Source organism: Chamaea fasciata, unplaced genomic scaffold, assembly GCF_029207755.1.
Source record: "Chamaea fasciata isolate MVZ Bird 193981 ecotype frontalis unplaced genomic scaffold, bChaFas1.0.hap1 SCAF_3, whole genome shotgun sequence".
NCBI lineage: Eukaryota > Metazoa > Chordata > Aves > Passeriformes > Sylviidae > Chamaea > Chamaea fasciata.
The window spans coordinates 38,372,579-38,399,554 of record NW_027094088.1 but is presented as its reverse complement, the minus strand read 5'-3'; the positions used below and the strand labels follow the sequence as shown (position 1 = coordinate 38,399,554).

Sequence of the window (26,976 nt, the reverse complement as noted above, 5' to 3'; positions counted from 1 at the left end):
CTAACAAGATCACTTTAAAGCAATTTTTAACACATGCTGTTCTACAGCTACCTCAAATTTTTCAAGACAAAGGCTCAGCATTTCACCTGCTGGATGAAACAAGACAGGGTTTGGGTTTTTTTGTGAAACACTAGGAAGAAATACCATTGTTACATGTAACAATAACGATAGCACCAAATGCATTTTCTTTGAAAGCAAGCTGCGCTAGTAGGCAGGTTTTCTCCAGCTCAGAAGTCCTGCTCCCCCCTTTAGCATTGCTCTCCTGAAGGCAGAGATTACTCCCTGTAAGAACTGATATGATGTAGTGTATAAAAATATTTTGCTTCACTTTAAGAAGGAGAGGGGCAAGAATAGCCATGTGCTAGAATATATAGTTCACAGACATCTCCCCAGGTGGGGAAAGCCTTTAACTACCAACAATCTTACTAGCAGCTGCTAGACGTTACTAATAGATGACAGCAGTAAGAAATAAAACAAAGAAATAATAAATGGACTTTTATCATAAGAGGAACTTTTCATTTTAAATGTAATGGCTTTTTGAATTATAAGTGACTTGGCAAGGTTTCAGGATTAGTGACCACCCACTTGTCTGGTTCACTGTGTCTATATATCATGCACTTTACTGAGACCATGCAATCAAAACATCCTGCCTTGAGTTTGGATTGACCCTTTAAGGACTTAAAAGAAGTTTTAGAGAGAGAATTAAATTCACAAGTGTGCCTATAAAATTAAACTGCTGCTTTTTGATAGACTCATAACTTTCCTGAGATATTGAGTCCCTTCAGAAAGATTATAGCCTGATCCAAACAAAGCAACAAGTGTAAGAATTGGGAAAGCTACCACAAAATAGAAGAGTGGGCTTATAAAAAAAACTGTACAACATTACAAGAAGTTAATTGTAATTGTACACACAGCCAGAAAAATGTTACTGTAACATTACACTCAGAAATATACATGCACAAAATATTGTAAGCTTTCTTCTCCTGGCTATCTACATACCAAAGTACCTGCTAGAGTGTAGTCATAACCTGACTAGTTAAGTTTTCATGAGTTATTATTCTTTGAAACATCATTTCAAGAAGGGCAAAAATAGTTACTCAGTTCTTGAGGCTCAGTTGCTTGCCTGCAGGACTACAATTACATACTGTATAGCTGAGGGAGCAGACTTCAGGACAGCAAATCCTGCTGCCCTTCAGCCCTGGTGCTCACCAAGAAACTTCACAAGTTCCTGCAACAGAGGTTTTCCATCTCCTCAGATAATATGAGCAGAGGATTCAGGAAGCTGATTTAACTGCAGTTAAGTAGGGAGCCTCCACCAAGCCAAAAGGAGGAATGTTATTCTGGCTGATGGGCAGCTGGGAGCATTGTTAGCTTCTCCTGGCTGAAACAGGTTTAGAAGTGGGCATCTCTTACAGTGCTTTTTGTCCTATACTGGTAACCCAGCTGCCAGCTCTGGGTGCATAACAGAGATATGAAGCAGAAAGTAACCCTGATAGCAGCAGTAGCTGCCAGTCTGTTTCCTCCTCAGAGGGTACCAACAACACAAGAGCAATGGGTGAGCACAGCACATAACCTTCACAAGCTGCCTGTGCTTATAGACTAACCTATCACAGTCAACTGAAACTGAAGGGTGTATAACACCATTACCCTTGGCTGAAAATGGTCGTGGTACAGGAAAAACAATGCACCAAGTCTAAGCCAACACATCCAAATATTAAAAGACTCTAGGCATCGGAAAATTAAAAGCAAGTTTAAGTAACAACATGGGTGTATTCAGGAAAGCTAAAATAACATATGGATCAAACTCCGTCCTTTCTTAGCTCATGGTCACTTACTGCAAAAACATTTGTACAAGGTTAAAATACTATTTGCACTATTCTCATCAATTATGCACAGGCTAAAGGTGCAAATTGACATAACAGGGCTGCAAAACACTAAAAGAGCAATTCTCATCATACCCCAGCTAGGTTAGCTTTACACACTGCAGAAAAACAACCCAAGGGCCTTAGGAACCCAACACAGCATCACTGAGGGGCCCTCCTAGGTTCCTTCATCAGTTCAGCAACAGCCTGGCAACCAGCTGCTGAGGAACAGCAACAAATAGCCTAAGGAAGTGGATCCAGTTGTTTCCACCATTAACAATAGAATGCCTCAGGTGAGAGACCTCTGGCCACCTGTGGCCTCTGCTGCCCACACAGAAGGCAATCAGCCTATCTACTACAGTGGCAGGGCCACGGCACACCCAGCTGGAGTCGCCCCTCCCCGGTGAAGTGGGGACAGACAGTGCCCATGCACAGCATCTTTGTGTTGGTATGAAGTCTGTAGAATGATTTTTGCTGGGCTCTGAAGACTGATGAAGAAAGCACTTTTGGCCGAAACTGCTGGTATGTGTGTGACAGCTCTGTGTCTGAAGACAGCATGCTGACATGGCTCCATCTTTCTCTTGTCACTACTGTGAGGTTTCCTATGAAGAAGTTTTCCACGAGGAAAGGTTGCTTAAATGCTTTAGACTATAGCAGGAATTTATCCTTCAATATAAAACAAGCCCATAGAGAGCAAAAACTAGAAAAGCCAAAGGCAACTGATGTTTTGACATGCAGATGGCTGCAGGGCTGTTTCACCTGTCATGCAGACAGGTGAATGCCTCCTCTCCTTTTCAAAGCAAGGCAACACAACCCTAGCAGTGCTACCAGCCAATGCCATGGTCCTCCAGCACAGTCCTGAACCCTGGCACAGGACAACTTTTCTCTCAAGGTGATTCAGGGATGGTCTCATGGGTCTTTGGGGCATGGTATCAGCACCACAGTGAGGTTTCCAGTGTGCTGATACTTCCCAACAGTGCTGCTGTACACTGAAGCAGTCACTGTGGGGTCAACTGTCTGTGCTTTCTAAGCAGCAAGGAATAGTTAGGCTTTTGTTCCTGCTAGTTTGTTTCTAATAAAAAAAAAAATTAAAATCTGGGAATAGCACATTATGTAGGAGCTTGGATCTGGGACTGAATCCAGCACTGTCTTTAGAGGACACAAGTCGTGAGGGATGTGTCATATTAGCAGCTTGAAGCTAATGGACTGGCAAAGGCTGGAAGCTGTACTGGCTCGTTGCCCGGAGCCCAGGAACTGCTCAGGTAGCAGCCTCCAACAGTTTGGCCAGTGGACCATGGCAGTTTCTGCATCCAGAGGTAATTAGCTAAGGTTTCCACAGGGCACCAGTTTCGTTCAGAGGTGCCGTCATCCTCCTCCTACCTCAGCTGTTTAATGTCTTCCTTGGACCACAAAAATACCTGTGTCTGTGTCCTCAGTTAAGGCCTATGGCAAATTTCTAAAGGGGAGTAACTGCCTCTCTGCATCTGGCACAAGCACAGCAATAAGCACTGGAAGATAACAAACAGAGCAGGCAAGAGAAGAGTGGCTGACTGTCCTTTGGGCAAAAGGATGTCGGAGAACCCATTCACAAGGAAAACATCATGAGAGCGACAAGTGACAGCTTGTCCTACCAGTTTATGTCAGAACCAAACCCAGCAGAAAAGCTACAATGCAGTGCAAAGCATTCATCACAGCCTGGCATTAGCAAGCAGGAAGTGCTGATTTGCCACCCAGCTCAAGCTAGTAAGGAATAGTGAAAAAAGTTCAAAATTATAAAGGAACAAGGGGAAACAGCAGAGGAATTGGAGAAGATTCTGATTTCTTTGCCCTGAATAACAAGAGTAGCTCATGAAACTAAGAAAAGCAGTATTTAGCTTCATCATGAGGGCCCCCTGCAGCAGACAAGAAAACAGCACTGTGTGCTGACGCTGAGGTCAACCGTGCGTCCAAGCCTGGCTGCATTGCACAACAGCTGATGACAAGGAGGCAGCAGCAGGGCAGACAAGGAGGTACTATGGCTTCTGGCTTTCTGGGGCCCTAACTCACATGGCCAGGTACCATTTATAGCTGAGCCAGCAGCCCTATATGCAAAGTGTTTAACACCAACTTCAAACACCCTCACGGAAACGTTGACACCCATCATCAAAACCCTAGAGAAAAACTGCACACTTGAGGCATGGAAAAGAGATGTGAGCATAAATCTCCTTATTCTAAAATACGTTTCTGAGCACGAGGTAGTTGCCATCGCCTAAAAGAGGCCCAGGTGCTTACATGAAACTGTTCAAAGGAAGGAAAAATTACAAGTTACAAAACGGTGGTGACTTGTAATATAGAAATGCATAGCTTCTCTTTAGCTGTACAGTTTACTTTGTCTGAATGTAATACCACACTTCTTGTTCATTAACTAAACTTTTATTTCCTCCAACGCAAATATTTTGTACACCTAAGCTGGTTACAATTCTCTTGAAGATACAGTCCTTATTGCTAATTTCTTCATTTAAGTGCCTGGCATAGTATGACAACAATTCTTGGTAAAAAGTGAAGCATTAGGTTCCTAATTTTCCCAGTTTTCCATTCTGTAAACCGTTTCATAGAGATTATCTGCATTTTTTCAGTGCAAACTCAATGAAAAAAACCCTGTTACCCTGTACAGAAAACACTTGTTTACTCTTCCAGCAGGGAGAAACTGTAATTTACCTGTTAACAGGAGATGATTTGCTGCATTTATCTTCTTAGCTGCAAGAAGAATTTGACAATAATGTAGGAAGTTTTTTGAGTTGACCTAGGTTAAAGAAGAGAGGAAAGAGCATCATGGATTACAAGCTACCTCACAAATTATTATTTCCATGCTTTTAATGGCTCTACTTGAACGAATGCAATATACCAGGAGAAAATAGTGTTTTCCTAGTAACACAAAATTGACACAATCATCCAAAAAACTCAGCAAGAATTTCCTTCTTGCATCATCTTTGAGACTTTCTTGCTCCACTTCTCTCTTTACAATCCTTTCACAGCTCCTGACTTGCCTGCAAAGGGAAACAGCAACACCTCTGTATCGAAAACATCATCAGCTTCTACTCTCTCTTCTTAAGCTACAAGCGCTGGCTAGGCACCTAAGAGGCAAAAAAATGCACAAGAATCCACTGGTTTAACTTGGCTAGGAAAAGCAGGATGTATCCTCAAAGTCCAGACCTGAGCAAGGTCATCTCTCAAAATATCCATAGGATAATGAGATTTTTCAGGCTATGAAGTTTTCTTGGGGAGCAGTTGTAAAAAACAGAAAATTTTGCATTCCAAATAACATAGGTTTGCTGGGTTTCATATAAATCAGTCTCCTGTCACACGTTTTCCTGTTTTTATTAGTATTTTTAAACTGCCAGGTGTGAAACTGGCAGATCTTAGTTTGCAATTTTTTTTTTTTTGAGTAAAGTCTTTACTGTCAAGTGACAGCTGATTTACTGTGATTGCCTTCATATATGTCACTGGGGTGAATAAACTAAAACAAATTATTCTTTACTACAGGAACTGAATTTCTTCCCATCACCAACAGCTCTCCTCCTCGAGTTTTTGGAGATGACTCCTTGTGATTGCAAACCTAATGCTGGCTTTTGGCCCATGAGGATTGCATCAAACGTCACGTAGTCAAATCAATCAACAATGTTGTTATCTTTCAGTATTTTTTGCTTGTTTGAGCAGATAAATGAAAACAGACAAAAGTCAATACATCAGTGATTTGGTTATACAAACAATTAAAAGATAAATCTCAGGTATTTGGGATCCCTAAATAATGTATCTGGAAAGAGATGTGAGTCTGTGGGGTCCAAATGTCTCAGGAGCTCCAAAGTACATGCCAAATGAATGGAGTTTATGGATCACCTTGTTTGATTCTTGAGACAACAAATGGAGGAATGCAAGAATATCTAAAAAATAGGTAGAGATAGTGCTTCAGACCCAAGATTATGGAAAATGTGAATCATGAAAACATAGTTTGTTAATTTGTCTGTTTTAAAGAACACACTGTAAATGAGGAGAAGAAAGCAGAGAAGGTAGCACTGGAAGTTCTTAGCATACTGGGAGATGTTGCTGTGGGTGGTGTGCTTTCAAGTGTGTTGAATGTTGTACATAAACTGATTGAGACCAGATGTAGTTTGTGTTTTTGATATGGTGCTACTGATTTGTTTTTCTCAACTGCATCTAAATTAAACTCAGCATTGATTTCCTAGATCTAAAGTATAAGATAGCAAATCTACATAAGCAGCTTGTTGCAGTTACAAAGAATAGTGGTTTTCTGTTAGCATGAGAAAGACATTGACATACCTTGTTATTCATATTGTATTTTTTAAGACAGAGAGCTTTCTTGGAAAGCAATTTCGAAGCAGTTCCAACGCTACTTCTGTAAACTCTCATCTTATTTTTAAAGTATTGTTTCTTACATTGAAGACTATTTTCTTCTAAGAAAATCATTACTCTCCTGTACGTGTGTTTGAGGCACAAGTCTCAGAACAGCTCACACACAGTCCAACTTTCTGCTAATGAGTTGATATTGAGCTGACTATGAGCTGGCAATGTATCAACTGCTCATCATTAAATCATTCCCAAAATGAACATTAATGAACTTCACCTACTTCAGCAATGCAAGGTAGGTCATACTTCTCCTGATTTCCAATTCACAGCAAAGTTGAATTCAGCTACACTGCTGACTTCACTGAATTGCTGTGTAATGAGCTACCACAAAAACAATGAGGTTTTACATGTATATATTGGACATTCTCAAACATATTAATTTGGTCATCCAATGTATTACATCTACTCCAGTGAACTTCCAAATGGAAATGGACAGTCCTAATATCCTGCTTTAAAGTATTAACTCCAGGTTGAAAGAAAGTACTTCTCTTATAAAGAAAAATCTTTTCAATGCAAAAGTTTTGTATTCTATTAACTTTTTCCATTACAGCAGTGAAAAACAAAATGTAATTCAAGTATCCTTAATTTTGTAGTTTGCTTTTTTATTTTCTTAGTGTTATTTAAATGGGGTGTTTAAATATCAAAGCTTCATAACCCACATTTCTGTATAGTAGCCTGGCACCACATCACACTTGCAGAACTGAAAAATTTATTTGCAAAGAAGCCTCTGTGTGACAGGCTTACCTTTTTTCAGTGAGGAAAGGTCTCTGTAGATTAACACACATGGCTGGACAATTGTTCAGAAATGGTTATCAGTCTCTCATGTTCACACGTGGAAATATGTCTCAGAAAAGAGTTACAAAATTGAGGGTCTCAAAGGCACATTTTACAGGGCAAGATTCAGAGTTCAGTCTTTTCAAAGAGGAGGTTAGGAAGATATTTGATCATAACTACATCCATGGAGATAAGAGGAACCTCAGACTAGTACATTAAAACAGTGACATGCTTGCAGCCAAAGAACAAACTCTGTGGCTGCAGCAAGAACAAGTTAGGTCTTCGTTCCTTGTAACTGGCTGCCCAGGATGAGTTTATCACTGTAAACTCTGTCATTTCAGGAGACATTTAGCCATCCCTGCTCTGGTGGGCAGCAGCCTCTGGGAAGGGGTGGGTGAGCACAAGGGGCAACAGTTGCTTCAGTGATCTCATCTGAGCCTGATGTTGACTACGTTAACATGTTTAGATAATGAGACATGAAATGCCAGAGAGCTGAAATTAGACATATTCAAATGCAACATGAAATGCTTGCTTTTGAGAAAGAAATAACTATGTGAAGAGTTTCCCAGGGGATCCAGTAAATTTCTCATTATAGGATGTGTTTAAAACAAAACTGGATGCCTGCTAAAACCTATATGTGAATAGGTGCTAGGGCCTTTATGCAGACATCAGTGAATTGAATTCTCTTACTTGCTTTATTTAGGAAGTCATCTCAGGCCCTTCTGGCTTCTAAATAAATGAACCCAAGAGCCTTTGACAGAAGAGCAAAATTGCTATTCAAGGCATTGCCCTGCTACAGGAGCATTTGGTCAGAAGAACCATCAAATTAAAATGTGTTCTATTTGCTGATGACAAAGAAGTTGTCATAGTCCTTTCCAAAAAGCATTTCAGACTTCAGAAATCATTCCCTGCTTCTCTCCCCATGTTTGGCTGATATAAACTTGAACTACCTTTTCTCACCTTCATGTTACAATCACCTTTATCTCCTCAGGTGTCCAATAGGAGAGAAAAAAAATAGGGCTGAGAACAAGATACACCTGAGATTTGTGTCTGCAATGGAAAGATTTTCTCTATATTCCAGTTCAGGGGGAAAAAAATCTGTGTTTGATTTTGTTGTTGCAGTCGGTTAGAACTTTTAAAGCATGTCAAACCACCTCTGAACTTTGCGGAAAGGGACTTGAAGAAGTTGGAGTTTAAGTTTAAAAGAAGAATGTTTCCTTTTTATAAAGGCAAATACAATAAATGTGGCATAACAGAGATTTAAAGATACACTATACTCTTTGGGGATGCAGCGTAGTCTATGAAAGAGCTAAATGTGCATGCATGCCCAGAGAAACACACAGAGAATTTCCTTAATGAGTGAGGACTATTAAGCACATGTAACATTCAAATACCATCTACATTTCTTGCATTTCCTAATTTAAGGACACATAACTATATTTAAATAATTTTACGTGTAACTGTGTAATTAATTACAAAAAGCAACAATGCTAATGTCCAGGATATCCATGTACCTTCCCAGATGAGTCTGCACTGCCCACTCACCTAACAGCCATGTTCAGTAGCTGGCTACTCTCTCTGGCCTCCAAATGACTCTTTGTCATTTCCCTGCATCAGTTTTGGAATAAACCGTGTCTTCAATCCTTACAAAAGAATCCTAGAGACATTGTGTAGCTAATTTAACCCGCCAACTTGCATATACAAAGGAAACACAGACAACTCTCCTCACAAGCCTGTGGTCTAGGTTTTCTTGAAAGGATGGCAGCATTTACTGAGATGCCCCTGACTGTTCAGTTTCCAAGACAGATCTCTATCTTTGTTCTGAAGATTAGACCTCTCCAATTTTTTTTCATTTGAGCACCAAAATTTTCTAGTCACATTTCACTACCTTGGCTCAAAAGCACCATAAAAGAAGCTACCTTGCTAGTTCAAATCAGGAAAGATTCTTTTATTTAGTCCTGTTCCTGATGCTGCAAAAACAACTAAGTAGAAATCAGTACTCCAGTTAAAAAAAATGTCCCCTACAGCCAAATTGTACTTATTTTCATTTGCTTTTCACAGAACCTCTTAGCACCAGGGGACTGCTAACGACATGACTCAAACCATGAAACAGTGACGCACTGCAATAACTTTTTCACATCTCTGTGCACATCCTGTCTCATAGCATTTTAGCACTGAGTAAAAACAGAGGTGGCAAAATCCTGTGCCTCAGGAGAAGCACAAACATGAATAACAGGGCTCGCCATGCAAGACTAAACTTGTCCAGCTGCTAACACATGCTGTTATGGCTGCCTGGATCCTGACCTTGGCTTGGGCTGTAGCTGAGGAGGTGAGTACCTGGCAGCAGGTTGATCCTTGGAGGCCAATATGTCCACGCAGTATCAATGTGACACAAGGCTGAGGCAGAAGGCAAAGATCTAAATGAGGACATCTACAGATGCACTTAGAGCTCCATGGCTGAGTAGAGAAGTGTTTGTGACTCTCAAGGCCACTAGCACCAAAGGGCTAGAGCACTCTTATCTGCCCTTCTTTTTTCCTCACACATTCAGTACAGGTAGAAAAATACTGTAACTCTTCTAGGATTTTTGACCAAGACAGCCATATTCTTGGATCAAAAAAGGAAGGAGTTGAGCTGTATGGCAGCAATTTCTTCCTAAACAGGATTTTTTTTTTTTCATCATTAGCTCAACTGCTTTGTGCTTCCTTCAAAACAGGAATATATTAAAAAATCCTCCCATGAAGAACATTTGCAAATCTCCTTGCAATTTTCAAAAGTCTTGGGAATTTTCTCTAAGTTTCCACCTATGTCAGCAGTTTTAAAAATTAGTCCCTCTCAGTCTGTAGGCAGATTTAACAATTGAAACTTCCCTATTTATACTTGGAATTAAATAAGCAGAAGTTACAGTTGCTCAGACCTTTGGGTTGAAATACTTCGACAATTCACTTTTTCCTTCAGACTTGGAGCCATCCCAGTTTAGAGGTGTGCATTCCCCTCCATGTGTCAAGGTCAGGTCCTCACAAAGATGGTCTTCCCCTAACAGCAGGCTGAGGCAGTAAGAACAAGCCACCTAAGGTCTCTAATCATGGAAAAACCTAAAAATTGTAAGGTCTAGACATAACTCATTCACACAAGAAGCAATTTCTCTGAGACAAAGAAATGTTACTTCTTTTTCACTTTCCTGGGACATAGTCTTGGATCAATTTTTATATTTACAGACTAAAGTATTAAGTATATCTTTCTTGTGGGGTTGCAATGGGTGACTTAAAATAAATGTAACATTTACAGTACCTCAAATTTTGTCTATACTGCAATACTTCTTGTTCTCACTGTAGGAGATACTACAAATACCACAGCTCAAATATCAGAGGGCATTAAAGTGCTGGGGTTTTAATGGCAGTCTCAAAATAAAAAGCTCATTAAACTGCAGTTACCTTAGTACTAGTGGTAGTCAGAAGTGAAAAACAATGAGATATGCAGGTTCCAGCAGTAAATGCACTAAAGTCAGTGGGGTAAGAGCTAGAATTAACTTGACCTTTGGAGAAAAAAAGTTAACGTGAAGGTTGGAAGTAGACAGGACTTCAGGACAGGGATTTTTGACTAAGCAAGAAAACCTGGAGAAGTTGCAGGCTTCCTGAATGGAACCCTGAAAGAATCAGCTGGGATGCTGCAAAAGCTGTTTGCAGCAAATGGTTTATTTTGTGTTGCCTACAGGGTCAGAGGGAGGAGGATGAGGAGTTCAAGTGGGATTGCTAAGGGAAGTGGAAATCATAGCTCAGGGGGCAGAAGTGAAATGAGAGAGGGGGGAAAAGCCTTAAGAGTGGGATCTGAATGTCTTTTTCACCGTCAGCAAAGAGCCAAAAGCAGATGGGAAATTTCTTCAAAAAGTTGTAAGATTGCAAAGAAAGAAGTCCCAGGGCAATGACTAACACAATAGAGAGTTGTCAGTGTAAACCCCAGCTTAACTAGTTTGTGCTTGCTTTTGCTACCACTTAAACCCAACTAAACTGCTCACAACTGAAGAATCAGTGCACTGCTGCTCTGGAGAGACCATGAAATGAAAAGGAATAGTCTGGCCCCTGGCAAATCTGACCAAAGAACTACATTAAAAATATGTATAAATCCAGCGCGCCAAAGGAAGTTCAACTCCCACCCTTATGATTTATATTCACATCTTCCTAAACAATAATCTTCATCAAGCAAAGGCAACATCCTAGTTGCCCTTCTATATTTATAAATTACTTCCAGTTTAGGAAAGGGCCTTCATCTTTATCTAAAACTGCCCAAAATACCTTTTGGAACTAGACTGAACAAACCAGCAATTAAAAATCTAAGAATTCAGCTTGCAAGGTACCCAGAAAAATCTCTGGTCCAATCATCTGCTCAAAGGAGAGTCAGAAACAAGATTGAGACCAGAGCACTCTCAATCTGCACCTCGAAAATCTTCAAGGATGGAGACTGCACAGCCTCTTATGGACAACCTGCTCCATTGTCTGACTATGTGTCAACTTGGACATCTCATTTCAACTAATGTCTATTATCCCTTATTCACCCTGTATGAAATACTGTGAGGAACTTGGCTCCATCTTGTTGTTAACATCCCTGTAGTTACTAGAAAATGAAAGGTAAAGATACGTTTACATATACAAAGCATTATATGTCAATGTTTAATGTTAAGATAGATCAAAATCAACAAGTATGAAGTCTAAAAGACCAAGTTTTAGAAGTCATAATCTGGATATAAGTTTCACAAATGCATTGTGCTGCCACAAGTGATCAAGAACAGGGTACAAAATGCACTTTCACTTCTCTTGTTGTGTGGAATTAAGAAACTGATATCAATCTATGGTTTCCCCAAGAAATGTCTTTGATATCATAGGTAAGGTGTATCATTCACATGGCAGTAAACTAGGAATAGTCCTATTCAAAACTTGCCAAGTCACATGATTTCAGGTGAAAATGACACAGCAGTTGATAGCAAACTCTCAAATGTAAGCACTAAAAAACATTTTCAGGAAAAAAATCAGCTCAAAAAACTTGCTTCTTCATGAAGATTTTGTTTGTTTATTTTATCTGGAATAATCTACTCTTTCCTTTGTCCATGTTCCTCTAATCAGTCTATCTGGTACCATTTTTCTGCTGGCAAAACAGAGAGGCAGCTATGATGCCAGTATGCCTAAAGCTTGCCTCAGGCATACCCCTGCTAGTTTAAAACTTTTACCACCTTCCTGACTAGCTCAGCAGTGTACTGATCCAAAAATCACAACTTATGGACTTGTGCCCTCGACAGAAAGAACTGTTTCAAAGCTTGAAATTCCCAAGTCTTGTCTTCAAGAGGAAAAAAAAGGTATATATGTATCTATCTATCTACAACACATTTTAAAAAAGATACATAAAAAACCCAAATGAAATGTGCTATATACTTTAGTCAGGAATTTAAAGTCTTCCACACATTATTTTCAAACTAGCTTCCCAATAAATGTTTCATAAAATTTACCCCATAAAATCCACTTCTCTTCACTGAAGAAGTCATTCAATGTCACCAAGAGGTTTGCCTAACAAACACACAGCAAATCAGACCATGGGGGAACATTTAATAATCAGATCATATTTGACACATGCAGAATACATCCAAGTCCAAGAACCATGAAATATTTTCAGCCATATAATTTATGCTGCAGCATCAAAGAAGCAGAAGAGAATCAGATGGGTGCTGGCAGCACACTAATTTCTAGTCAAGTGTAGCTTTGGCATGTCTAAGTGAATCCAATGGCATAGGGACCTTGGTTGATGGGTTCTCCATCAACAAAATAACAAGATCCACCATTAAATCACTCTCATGATTCAAAAGACAAAGTCTGGTGATCTTGTCTGTGAGAAAAGAATAAACAAAGTAACTCCAAACTTGTGAGGTCCAGAAAAAAATTATTGCAATCTCCATGTTGAAAGATGGTCATGAAAATCTTCTTCCTCACTAGAGTGTGTCCCACATGGCAATCAGGAGCAAGTGGTCCACACCCACCCTCCCTAGATCAGAGTTAGCAGCCCAGAAGACACCACAGAGAATGCATTATACAGGATGAACTTCCCCTGTGTGAAGAGAAGCTCCAGGCACATTCCCAGCACTGCAAGGTGCATGTCAATCAAGCTTTGTGAGGGTAACATCACCCTGCACCTGCCAAAATGTGCACCTACCATCTTTTTTTACTGTTTGTTCCAGCAGCTCCCTCTCCATGGGTTTGGGGCCTGAGGCTGAAGGCAGCAGGAGGAAGACTTTCAATCCCATCCCAGTGTCCTCTATTTTTCAAACTTTCTAGCCTTGAATTGACAGAGGACATTGCAGATGACCGTGCATGTAGTCAAATGCAGTTGTCTCTAGCACTTGCTCAAAGAATAGACAAAGTAGGGGAACTAACTTAGAACTGCCAGATGGTACCTGATTTACAGGGTCCTGGCAAGGAAGTGCTGGTGCTGAGTGACTGCTAAAGAGTCTCCCAGAGCCTGCAAAAATTTACAGCACTTTGCACAGAAGACTTAATCACCCTCATGGACATTTTTGTAAAAGGAGCACATTTAGGCCCAATCAATATGGAAAACTCTAAAGGAATAAGTAAGACATCTCACTAGCTCAAACCACTGGAAACATGGAGCCTTTTAGGAGTTGGTAGGCAAGAACTTCCTCTATAAGTTTATTGTATACTCACTTCTACCACCAAATTTCTTACTCTCCTAAAAGTTTTCATGCCAACACCAGAGGCAAGAGGAAAAAATGTGTTACCATACCTAAGTTATTTCAAGGCACTCTTCTCGCTTTAAGCGACTTAAGCCAATGGTTTTAAAATTTTGTCTTGCCTCCAAGCATCTTAAGGGTCCATGGAAGATGTTACAGGGTTTTCTTTTCCACTACAAAGTGATAAACACTGCTACAATTACAGGCACCACTCTTGGAAGCCTCAGATGTACTGGCCTTGCCTGTCCAGACTGCCTTTGAACTTGCCCTTCTAAACTCTTTCCTTTGTATGAAAACATTATCTATGGGAAGGAAGCCTGTGCTGGCCTGTACCTGCCCTACATGCAGTCAGAGCACAAGAAGCTGCCTCATTTTAATTTGGCTAGTTTGAGCAAAAGCTGAGGATTTTACCCTGCAACTTCTGTACTTTTGACAGCTGAGACACTTCGATGGAAGTCAGCTCAGCTCTCACTGAAGTCAGCCCTCAACTCTGCCATCCTCCAGTCACACCCAAGGTCTGCTGAGGGCTTGTGTAGGCATTAAAGTTCCTTCAAACTCAATTTGACAAAAAAAAATACGTTCTTTCCAGAAGGTTCCAGCTGAGAAATACACATTCACTCTCCAGACCATAACAGCTGAGGCTTGCATTGTACAGGGGATTTTCTGTCTTCCCCGGCTTCCTCCTTGGCCCCATGAGAGGCAGGTCTCCTCAGTTTCAGAGGGTCCTTGCCAGGGTGGAAACAGAACTAAAATAAATCGTGAAATTTTCTTACAAAATATCAGATTGTATCCTTTGCACAAGACATTTCCATGGCTGGCTACAGCCTCCTCATTCTCCACAGCATGGCCCTGAGCACAATCTGTAAATATATGACACCCAAAGAATAATGTCTGGCTCAGCAGCAGCCTGTTCCTGCTCTGTCAGCCTTTTCTGATCCTTTTTGTATGGATGTGTGTTCCTCAATATTTATCCACTTCCTCTTTTCATCCTTAATAAAATTGTTTTATTTGCACTTATCATCTACAAGCAGTTTAATAACCATTCAGTGTTCCCAGCGCCCAGAATAACAAAAAAGCCAGAAGCCTTGACATATAAGAACAGATATATAGTGTCTGAAAGAAATAAAGCACAGATCCACATACCAGCCCAGGAAATGAATTTCATATCAGGGAGAATTTATTCTGACTTTTAGTTGGACTACACTAAATTATACCAGCTCAGTGATAAAGTGATTAGTCCATCCTCTGCTACATCTCCCCATTTAGTCTATGTGGAACATAATTAATGTGCAGTTTACACTTTGCTTGCAAAAATTAATAAACACCAGTTTAAAAAAAATCTACATTACACTGTCCAGCACCACATCACTGGGGCACCTCCAGGATTCAATATTTAGCTGCAAATCACCACCATTTATTTAGACTCTTTCCACGTGTGAGACAATGCTTATACCCAAGCTGCTACAAAATAATTGTTCAGGTTGCAGGTATTTTGTCAAATTCTTTAATAATATTGAGAAATATTTGTATTTCAGTCATGCCATCATTACCATTGGCTACAAATTCAGTAATGTTAAAAAAATCTATCAATTCAGTATGTCAGAGATTATTTTATATGTGCATAAAGGTGTTATTGTTCATCAGCTCCCATCCTTTAACATTTGCTTCACTACTTTATTAATAAAAATGGACTTAGCATGTGCAGTTCTCATTACAGCTCCCCACGCTCTCCCATTCATACTTTTCAAAAATATCACATCTTTTCAGTTTTCTTTTTAGATTCCTACAGTCGCAGCAGTCATTTTTATCTATTTGAAAGAAGATTACAAATTCATGGACTAATTTCAGGAACATTGCAGAAAATCTATTAGAGCAACTTACCACGTACTGCAGTTTCAAACACTGATGATTCAGCACTGAACTCTTACAGTAAAAGCTTTAATAATCAAATATTGGAAGTCTTATACAGAATATATCATCTATTTAGTGTTAATGTGATATCTAATTTGCATTAAAAGAACTATTGGTTACAAAAAAATTAATAATGACGAAAATAAATGTGTCTTAAAGTACAGCCTTAAAAGGATAACCTTAAAGTGGTCTTTCAAGTTCAGCCTTCCATTTAATTTTGATTTTTCAGACCTAGAATTGTATTAAAACTTAAAAGTCAAGTACACAGGCAGCCAGTTTGGGTTTATTTGGAATTAATTTCTTTTGAGAAATATGGTGTTGTAACTACTATCCCCTTGTTGTAAGGAGTAATCAATAGTCTGCAGAAGTCTCATCTGCTGAGGCTTCAATGCTCACCACTGAAAAATCTAGCTCATTAACTCTTAGCTATATTTGCAGCTTAGCTATGTAGCCTCTGCAGGGCTAACGAGTAAAAAGCAGTCAAGACTTATTTTAGCCATAAAGTGAAAGATCTGACTGAATGCACACAAATAGATGTCACACTGAGGAAGAAGACACCATCATTACCCAGCTACTTTCCTGAGTACAGCCCCACTATAAAATACATCTATCAGTCTTCAAGTTTGAGTTTAGTTAAAAGTCTGAGCTTGTTTTTTCTTTGCTTTTTGTCAAGGAAGCAAACAGTTCATGTTTAAGGTTTAATGTCTGCAAACAAAAGAGAAGAAAATCACAGAAGACACCCTAAAAACTAAAAGACACCTATTCCAGTTTTCCCAAACACAGAATAACAAAATTTCTCATACAATTCAGCCTAAATATCAAGCAGCCTGAAACAAATCAGCTAGAACTATTTTTTTTACCATGTTAGCAACTGTACTTGCACATACTTGTAGCACTTGAGAAGGCCAAGTAGAGGAACCAGACCAAATGGCAGCAATGACCCCTTTTTAATTGCAGCAGCACTTGATTTGTCACAGTCATGAAGACTATTTCGTGACCCATTGCTAACAGTAAGAAGAGGTGATTGTTTCCCTTGAGGAGGCTAACAGGCACAGAGCAGCTCCTTCTCACTTCTCTGCTGTAGTGTCTCTTCCAGTCTGCCCTTCCACAGAGGGAGCACCAAGAAGACAGCAGGACACAGAGTTCAATATGAACTGGTTGAAAGCTTCAGCAGTTTAGCACAGTAAATATTTTTACTCCCACTTCCCTTAGTGGCAGAAATCAATATAGTTGACTAACAGAAAGCCTCGCCTTCTTCAAATGTTCTAACATAGGAATTTCAGAGAATTAACCTTCAAAATGTTTCTTCTTTGTGCTTTAACTTTACAAGAAATGAACACAGTTCATGCCACTGTTCTTGTTTCTGTAAGTGATTGACAAGTGCTCCTTTTCTGCCTGCAGGCCAGGAGAAAATGTAATCTGAAGCTATTTTAAGACCATTAGTAAATGTTTGCAATGTTTAGCAAGTCCCAAAATAAATGCAGATATGCACATTCAAAAATAAGAGGTCTGAAAGGCCAAAAGCTCCCACAAAGCTGATCAAAGTTACTTAAAGCAGGCAATGCTCAAAACATACATTTTGACTTTTAAATGTTATTCCTCATAAAAGTTGCAGACCAAATACAAAGTTCTGATTTTCTTCAAAAAAGGATGGGTTTTTTTCAAACAGGCAGAGGGCTCAGCTTTAGTTGCTTGCTTTCTGAAATTTCTGTTACTGTAAAAAATTAGGATGCTATACATAATCCTTTTTGCTAAAATCAAAAGAAAAACTTCCCTGATTGGTAGCTGAAGTTAATGGGAATTGATAAATTACTTTATATCCCAATGGACATGAAATCTCCAAAGTTTTAGACTCCAACTGAACAAGAAATTATTTCTGCAACACAGTCAGCAGGATCAAATATAACTGTGGGGTTTTTTAATCTTATCAGAATCTGACAAAAATTAGAAAATTCAGTTTTGTGACTGCTAGTTGTGACTACACAAGCCACAAACTTTCTCTTTAGGGAATTGTAATTTTGCTTTTTGCTTTCACAATGCTAACTTAAAATTTAGGAATGCTTGGGATGCTGGCAAACAGCTCCCCAGTGCAGACAGCAGCAGCATCTGGAGGGCACAGAGGAACAGATCATGTCAAAAGACCTCCTTCAGCTAGACAAGCCCTATTTTCACACTTCCCTAGGCACACCTTGCTCTCAAAGGTACTCTGAGCACTCTCAGAGTAACTAACTGACTCAGGCACAGTTAGTTAATATACCATGCTAAGCACAAATCCATTGGCTAAAGCTAAGACTTTTCTCCTTTTTATGTCTATTTGGCAACTTCATCAACAAACACTTCCAAACAGACATTTAGAGGAACCTGCAGCTGATGTGTTTGCTCTACCCCAGGAGGTGGGGTGGAGCACCACTGAGCTGGTGTTTGCTCCAGCACTGCTGTGCTCTGGCCCAAGCCCCAGTTTTAGCAGACTGACAGAAATGAGCTTTCACTAGGAAAAAAACCACAGTTTCTGAGTAGCACCTGAAAGAGCTCACAGAGAAACTGCTCTCTGCCCTGGAGGCATTTGCCCTTCAAGCACCTAGGGTTAGCAAGGGGGGCTGTGAGTGCTATCACACTTCATCTCCCCCAGCTATAAATAGCAGCCACAGTGAGATGTGCCCTTAGCCAGCCCAAGGATCGCACCCGTCCCCCCTGGCTGGTGCCAGCACGGCCATGCTCCAGGTTTTCTCACCTCCTAGATGCACACCACACCATTGGTGGGCAAAGTGACACATGGCAATGCTGACAAAAAAGCTTGAACTGCACACCTTTGAGCAGCACTCTGCCTCTCGCCCTTTTCTCTGCCCCTCCCCATTGCAAGGTCTTGGTGCTCCCCACACATCCTGTGTGGCCCCACAAATGGAACTCCACTTGTGGGAGCCTCCCCCAGCACAGCCTGGCTGGGTTTCTCCTGGAGTGAGGCTTGCATGGGGAATGATCTAATTTAGGAATGTAGCACAGAATTCAGATACTCATCCAGAGTTTAAGAAGAAAATGAACTTATTATTCTGCCAAATTTTGCTAGATCTTGCAGTACTTACACAGGAAATTCACCTCCAACATTTGGCTTTAAGGGGACTTTTGGCTTAGGAGGCAACAAAAACCAAACACCTTAACCCTAAGATGCAAAAATTAATTTTTCTTTGAAATTCTCACGAGGTTTCTGGTTGGTTTGGTCCAAACTACAAGAACAATTTCAATGTGCATTTACCCTTCTGTTTCCTGGAGCCTCAAATGTTGAGCTAAGTGTCAGTGAAAAATATCTAAGAAAAAGTGAAGAGATAAAGAAAAGAGAAAAAGATCTCAAGCACTGGGCAAACACAACAACACCTCTTTATATTCCTAGATTTTTAAAGAACAAAAGCATGCTCTCTCATCCTTCTGTAAGAAATGTGCATTTTGAATGTGTATGTTATCTAAACAAGAAAAGCATGTGCAATGGCACATGCACAAAAAGTTCTCTCTTTCGACTATGCTAAGAGCCTGTTTAGTTTGAAATACCTACAGCCAGCATGTGCTGCCAGTGATGAGCATCTACCTATGCACAAGAGAGAAGGTGTTGCTGCAGTGTTCTTTGTTACATGTGGAGGCTCTGTAGGAGAAAACGGTCCACTTTCTCTCCAGCAGGAACAAGCTCAACAGCCATCTAATTGTGTATGGTAGAAATGTAAATGCCTACTTCCCACCACAGTCAAGAGATACCATTTTATTTCTGGCTCATCTAGCCCTTCAGTCTGTTGTATCCCTGAGGATAATTAGTCCTGAACTCAGGGAAACTATTTCTCTTACACTGGGGATAGTCTATCAAATATTTCTTCACACAAAAACTCATTTAAAAGGATAAAAAACACTCCCTAAGGAACTGAATATATTTTCAGCCTTCTAGTCATTTCCAGCAGGTGACATATCTGAAATCACAGAGCCTCCCCTTGGTAACTAGGTGAGAGGAAATTAGCATCATTTTGAACTGGGGAAGCTGCATCACAGCAGCCTCCAAGGAGCAAGTTCTGTTAGTTGTAAACAAATCTGATCTGCTCAGTTTTGCCTCCCCGAAAATATTACACTGCAGTAATATACAGAGAAAGGTGTTTTACAGGGCAAGCCCTCATCATCACTGGAAACAGGCAGTTTTTATCTCCCCAGGAGAGGAAAAATAAACATGACAGTTTGCAGCTACCACAGGTAGTGGCTGCAAAGTAAACTCTGTCATCAGAAGCTTGCCCCAAGGCTCCTTTAAATATTCCATAACTAGCTAGCTACATCCAAATGCATCTCCCAAAGGATCAAAGTACAATTTTCTTTCACTTGATAGAAGGGACTGAGTGGTTGCTAACAGTTTGCAGTTATAGTCCTTTTGCTTCCACTACTTGCAGAAAGAAATACTCTTTGAGGTTTTTCCTGATGCAGTGATTGCCTGTGCCACCAGAGCTTTATTTTGGCCAGAGATGCCCACAGTGTCTTTCTGGGAGGACAAGCATCTTGTTCAGACCCCATTCGAAGAGGGACCTCAGCTCTTACAGCAGTTTGGCAAGTCTCTGACCATGCAACTAGAGGTGTGCTGGTCCAGCAGAAAGGACTAGAGCTATAAAGAGGATGAACCGATCTAGAGGTAAGTTCTAGGTGTAAACTACAGACATGTCCTGATTTCCATACTTGGAGAAATAAAGTACCTCCAACACATTTTAAAATTAGAGGAATTAAAGGACTGGCACTGCTACATCTGCCTGGGTCTTCTCCTGTGTGCAGACACAGCCCCTGTGCACTAAATTCTTCCAAATGAGAAATTAGAGCAAAGCCCTTCACAGATATTGGTGGAAGACTGTGTCCTCTGGAGTGTGCAGAAGAAGTACATGCTCCTTACAAATAACACCAGGTAAATCTGAAAGCCTTTCATGGTTTTCAGCACTTACTAAGGAAAAACTCCTAATTAAGGATTGAATAATGGTATGGAGCTAAGACATGTTCCTACCAATCCATCAGGCTAACTGGCCATGATATGCTGTCTGGATAATAAATGTCACTTAGGGCTCATTAACATGTCCTTTATTAAAACCTATGTAGAGAGGGCAGAAATAAAATTATGCAAAACAGTGCATAAAGCTGACACCACTCTGGACCCCATGGTGCAGGCAGGTGACACGTTGGCTCCATGGGTATTTGCCCTTGCTTTCCTGTGGACACAGGGACTTCCACTCTTAAACAGCAAATCAAGTGCAAGACCCCATTTCATCATGCTAAGTTGCGACCAACTGGAGAAAGCAGTGGTTTTAGTATTCATATTAACCTACTGTGGACAGATATGCACACACAATACCTCTAGCTTTTCTATACTAAACTCCCATTAATCTCCATGGAAATTGGTCCAAAATATGAATTCTTCATTGCTAAAGCTCTTGCTCTCCCCTCTGATCTCAGGAACTAATCCCTACTCCTTCCTGTTGGCTATTTGTGAATTCATGGATTAAGGAGGTCATTGAAAAATGCAGATTGGGAAAAAGAAAAGCACAAACAAAAAAAATCTAATTTTCCCAGAGAGAAATTAGAAAAGGGCTGATTACATACTTCACATTTCTTCACCTTAGGCAGGGTGAGAAATTTATCCCTCTGTGTATGCATGGCAAGGAGAAGATGCTTCTTTTGAAAGGGACTGCCACCCCACCATCATGAGCAAAACCTGAGTTCTAGTTTGGTTTTGTTTCCACCTCTATAGTGAAAAATGCACATTGGCATCCATCCTCATTAAGGGCTGGATAAGGAGATGGGCTCAGGATGTCCCCTTTGCAAAAGGTTGCTGATGATCAGCCTTTCAGAAGTCTCCACAAACACAGAACCACTTTAGCTGAGTAGAAAGACAAACTTCAGGTGGAACTGTGGGGAAGAATAGAAAAATCTTCTAAATGGCTTTGCCACTGGAGAGACCCTAACACAAAACCTGGATCTGAGGTACCTGGACACCTCAGAAGATGCAAGTTTATGGTGTCTCTATCCCTCAATTTCACTATTTTTTGTAAAAGGCCTTTCCCTCCCAAACCCACAATGACAGGGCTTCATTAACTGAGGTCTGGTGAAGGGCTTTAATGAAGACAAATGTGTTAAGTTGGCAATTATTATACTTAAATCATGTTAAGCTACTAACAACAAAGAGGAGCTAGGAAGATCTGGCATAAGCATGCTGAACTTGTCATGCTTTCCAGACCAAAGTGAAGTAGACAAACTGAACAAGGCATGCCTCCATAGCAGCAAGAAGAGGCTTGCATTAGATGTTCTATTTATCTATTCACCATGAACTTAATCACAGCGAGGGAGAAATGGACCCACAAGAAAACATCAAAGGATTGAACAATTACAATACATTAGACTCCTTAACAACATTAAAATCCCCAATGCTAAAGTTTTTCTACATTTTATTTCATTCTCTTTAACCTCCTGGGAATCTGAGATCAGGAAAACAAAAGGATGAAGCATCTGCCTTCTGCAGCATGCACATGAATACAAGGACAAATATTGTCAGATGCACTTGACAGCTGTAAAAGCAACAGATTCTTTCCAGTCAACTCCTAGATAAGGAAAAGAAGACAGCTGCCCCTGGGTCACAGGCAAGGAAGAAGTGATGCTTTCAGAAATTTCTCTGGATGAATTTCAGCAAATATCTTCTTCATGTGTGAGGTGAGTTTTTCCATTTTCCAACAGAAATTGGGAGCAAAGCAAATGGATAGGACCTCTTAAAACAAAATGTGTGGGCACAGACATTATCATCCTGCTTTTGAAACTGGGCAGATGAGGAAGAGGGCTAGATGAGGTCTGGGATTGGGTTTTGCAGAAATGAGGTGTGTGTTTGGAGGCTGTCAAAGATATGAAACATGGCCTCAGGGGGTTAGGAGGGAGTAAAGAATGGTAAATTTGGCATATTTTGGTTTAAAATATTCCAGAGTGTTCATCTGAGGCCCTGCATAATCTAAGACCATCCACTTCCTGGGGACAGGTTGTACATAGTTACATTAAAAAATTAAATAACACACCAAGTACCTGAGAACTTCCTTTTAAACATATACATAATAGTCACCCCTCTGCTAAAATCTTTATACTGGCCTACCCTGACCCATGTACATGCATTTTATGAAATGTCTGTCACCTGCTTTAGATCACAGCAATTTTTAAATTTCCTACCACAATTCCTTCATGCTCACATCATTACCAGCAAAAAAAAACTTTGCAAATACGAACAAGGTGAAAACTCTGCTGATTGCACGCAGAGATAAAGAATTTGTTATATATTAAATAATTGTTTTAAAAAGCAAACAAATGCATTACAGTATCTTTAAGGGCATGTGCCTAAAGCAAAATACATTCAAGGAAGAGCTGTTGAATAAAAAAAATTATGCTTTTCACAGTTTTTTCTAACTTAATTAAGGCTTACATTTTTCCTTCAGTTTTCACAAGGAGAATACATTTTTAATTACTGTATGTGACCTTTTTATATTTTAGCCTGAGTTTGAAAGAGCCTGAGTACAAAATACCTGGATCAATGGAATGTAATTTAAAGCAACCTAAATAAATACATGCTCCTCTGAAGGAGAAAGAACATGAAATTTGCAGTCAAACTTCAGCAGTTTTTGAAACTACCATCTAACATGGATAGTCCACAGCACTCAGGAGGCCTGAGGAGAGGGACCTGCAGTTGCATGAAGAGCAGAACTCTGCCCTCTAATTGGCAGCATGGAGAGTCACACACATACATTTCCCTGAAGTTTTTTTTTTCTCTTCTGTAATACTCCTTCCCATAAATTAAGTTAGAGCTTTTTGTGGTTCTGGGGAGCCAAAGCCAGAGCACACAGAAATTCAAAAATTTGTACATCACAAAACCTTCTCTAATACAGGAATTTCCACCAGCTTTTCCTCTGAGTTTTCCTTCTCCCTGCCTAATCTGTACTCACTGAAAAATAAATAAATAAATGGATAAATAAGCAATCAAGCAAGACTCAGTCACTTAGTAAGGTTTGGTGTGGATTCTGAGAGCAGCTGCTGAGATAAGGTTGCATTTAACAAAAACAAGAGAACAAAAATTTGAAAATCTCCAAGAATCTTAGTTCCACCAAACACAAAAATGCCAAGTAGTTTATCAGAAGCGTACCTCTGTCTGCAGTCACAGACCTTTTCTCCTCCTCTTATTCTGCACTGAAGGGTAACTACCCGGCCAGAATCACTGGACTTCAGGTACTGAAAGCTTAAGATAAAAGTGAAAAGCATTATCTTAGATGACTATTGTGAAAATATATTCTTCTACTGAAGAAGAGCACATTTTAATTATAAATAATATTAAAACAGAGCTGGGTGAAGCTTATCCACCAGGAGCAGAAAATACAAAACTGATGAATGACAACTGCATAAACAGTGAATAAGATACCAGAGTAAATTGCAGTCAAAAAGTCTTCTGCTTTAACAATTAGTCCTTTAAAAAAAATCATTTAGCATCTCTTGCAACATCAGCCCTCTTGTTAGAGGGTAGAAACAAGCCAAGACACAGACTTCTTGTTTATCACAGCATGAAAAGGGTCCTGGTTTATTCCTCGTTACAGCTCAGCCATCCTGACTCCAGCTATTCACTGACTCTGGCTGCAGAGGTTTCCCTTACAGCCTCCGACTGCTGGTAATTTCCTGCTAAACTCTGACTGCAGGTATTAGTTTGCACTCTCTAAATGCAGGCTTTTACCCAGCTAGACCGTGGCTGCCGGTTCCAACAACAGGCTCTTACTTCAGACCCAGACTGACCTCACAGCAGTGATTCTCCCTCCTTCATGATCCTCTCATTCCCTCTTCCTCAAGGTTCCTCCTCTTTCATGATCCTCCATGACAATGTCCCCTTCACCAGCCACCCACTCCCTTTTATCACATATATCTTTATTGGATATAGCTGTGACTCCTCAGGGGAGAGGCTGTGTTGAGTAATTAACACAGCTGTTACTTCTCAGGGACAAGGTCACCAGTACTGCTTTCTCCTACAATCTAACAAGAATAATGCAGTTTTCATGGCATAATGGAGCAGAGAATGCAGAAAGACATGACCACACTGAGCCAGGCAATCTTCATTTTTAAGGCATTGCAGAATTTCTCAGAATTGACTCATTAGACAAATTAACTCTTTGTAATCAATATTGCACTGTGAATTTATGCCTTTTTGCATATTCAAAATTTTGTTAGAATTTCATTTGATAAAAGAAAATTGTGCTTCTGTCTGCCACGCTCAACTTGTTAGTCTTATCTAGGTCTTTAATTGTAACTTTTTAATCTATAAATGATAAAGGCTGAGTCATGTAATCCATATGGAAGCATAAACATTACTTAAAACACAAAGAAAAAAAGAAAAAAAAGCTATTTCCCAGATCTTGCTAGAGAAATCTCATTAAATAGAAGTTTAAAATATGTAATCCTAGATCAGAAACTGTTTAATTACAGACAAACATGTCTACAGTTTTCTGTTGTATTGTGAAGGACTGTTGAAGACATATAGCTTCTTTAAATGTCATCTGTATACACACACATGTATATACACAGTAACATGCGTGTTTATATCAGACAACATTAAGGAATCCTTTAATAAGTATTTAAATTAAAGAATGCTGATCCATGTTATGTTAGCTAACACAGCAGAAGCACCACAGAGACCTCTCAGGCTACACTGCCTGCCCATGACCAATGCCACCCAAATTATCCAGTGCCTGCATCACTTGAATATTGAAACAAAATAAGACATAACTGCTCTAGTGTGTGTCCATAAAGCAACAGAACGGGGAATCTTTAACCACTGTTACAAGTGTGGAAATCCCTTTCCCTGTGACTGTCTCCCTCTCCCATTTCCTCCTGGTCCTCACTCTCCTGCGGCCCGTGACTCAGTGTTGCGTGCCCAGTTGAATTTGTGAGGCCATGTGACAATGAGACACCTATCATCATCACTGTGCTAGATTAACAGCACAACACAAGTAAACTGATTGTAGCCTCAGTAATCCCAAGGTTGCACTGGCTGGCACCCACACAAAGGTGTGGAGAAATATATTTAACACAGTACTCTCATGAAGATCGATGCTTGTAAAACAATGCTGTTCCACATACAAGAATGGGTCTTCAAAGGCTGTAGTAAAGCACAGCTGTACATAGATGTGAGCAAATATTGTATCAAGGCAACTAGACACATGAGGCCACAGTGCTCATTGATAGCTTTTCACCATAATTAATTTAAAAAGTTAAAAATAAAGTCCCTAGGTTGCTATCAGAACTACTTACAGTACACAAATACCTTGACTATCCACAAGATCTGCTGGGCTGCCAAGGGTTTAACATATAAAACTCACCTACTAGAAAAACTGAACCCCATGGGAAAGAATGTTCCCTAAAATATCCTTAAGCTGCTTGTGAGGAAAGGCTTCTACTACATTCTGCACCAAGGACAGAAAGGATCATGACTGACTGAATAATCTTCTTCTTGACTCTGAAGAAAAGGTCCATATAATGGTAATATAATATACCTCTTCTCCTTGCCATACCTACAAATAAGCTGCAATTCTGCTGAATTAAAAGATTTTTGACAATTAACACATGGTCTGTACAGGCAGAAATGTGGTAATTGAGGTGTACTGGCAGAGGGAGGTATAAATAGAGTGGAATGTTTGAAAAGATATGTCAATATTCCCAATTAGACTGAATCTGAAAATCCAATGTGATGGGTTTAGAGAAGCTGAGATTTTTTATTTTTAGTGAATAAATCTTGTTATTGGGATTCAGGTGATTGATCCTAATCCTAGCTCTGACACTGCTTCAGAATGGGAGTTTGGGCAAGTCACTTAACTAATTTTATTTTGCATCAGAAATGACAAGCACTTCTCCTTTCAGCAGAACACCTAATGATGTCCCCGAGGAAACATACCAATGTTTTTACTTACTTGATTTAATTCTGTGATGTATACTGTGATACAATGGAAGACCAAAGGGATTTGCCAAAGTGGCCTTTATGCATCAGAGGTAGCTCTATGAGAAGAGGACAAGCTCTATGAGAAGAGGACAAAGGTCCGTTCTAGGTGGCCTCACAAGGATATTAGTCACACTGATGACTCAGAAAAGGTAACTCTGATTAAAGCTATTGGCAGCCAAACAAAATATGAGTAAGACCAGTTTCTGAGCACTTTACCATATAGCATTGCTAATGGCTTCTATTTTACATTAAAAGTCGCTACTCAGTGGGAAGTGATACATTGGAGGCGATGTCA

The 26,976-nt window shown here is 39.9% G+C and overlaps 1 long non-coding RNA gene across 6 annotated transcripts in view; it reads right to left on the bottom strand.

Moving 5' to 3' along the window:
• LOC136286743 (uncharacterized) overlaps positions 1 to 24,570 on the bottom strand; it is a 131,813-nt gene extending 107,243 nt beyond the window's left edge. For 2 of the 6 annotated variants that reach the window (XR_010719980.1, XR_010719983.1), the window contains exons 1-4: positions 24,488 to 24,570; positions 23,850 to 23,942; positions 4,889 to 4,975; positions 4,560 to 4,644 (exon numbers count right to left, since the gene is read on the bottom strand). This is a non-coding gene — a long non-coding RNA (uncharacterized lncRNA). Of the gene's footprint in view, positions 1 to 2,111; positions 2,465 to 3,947; positions 4,140 to 4,559; positions 4,645 to 4,888; positions 4,976 to 20,817; positions 21,587 to 23,849; positions 23,943 to 24,487 lie in introns of those variants that run through there. The other 4 variants (XR_010719982.1, XR_010719981.1, XR_010719984.1 and 1 more) reach the window with 4 other exon arrangements.
• Between the last annotated feature and the right edge of the window lie 2,406 nt (positions 24,571 to 26,976).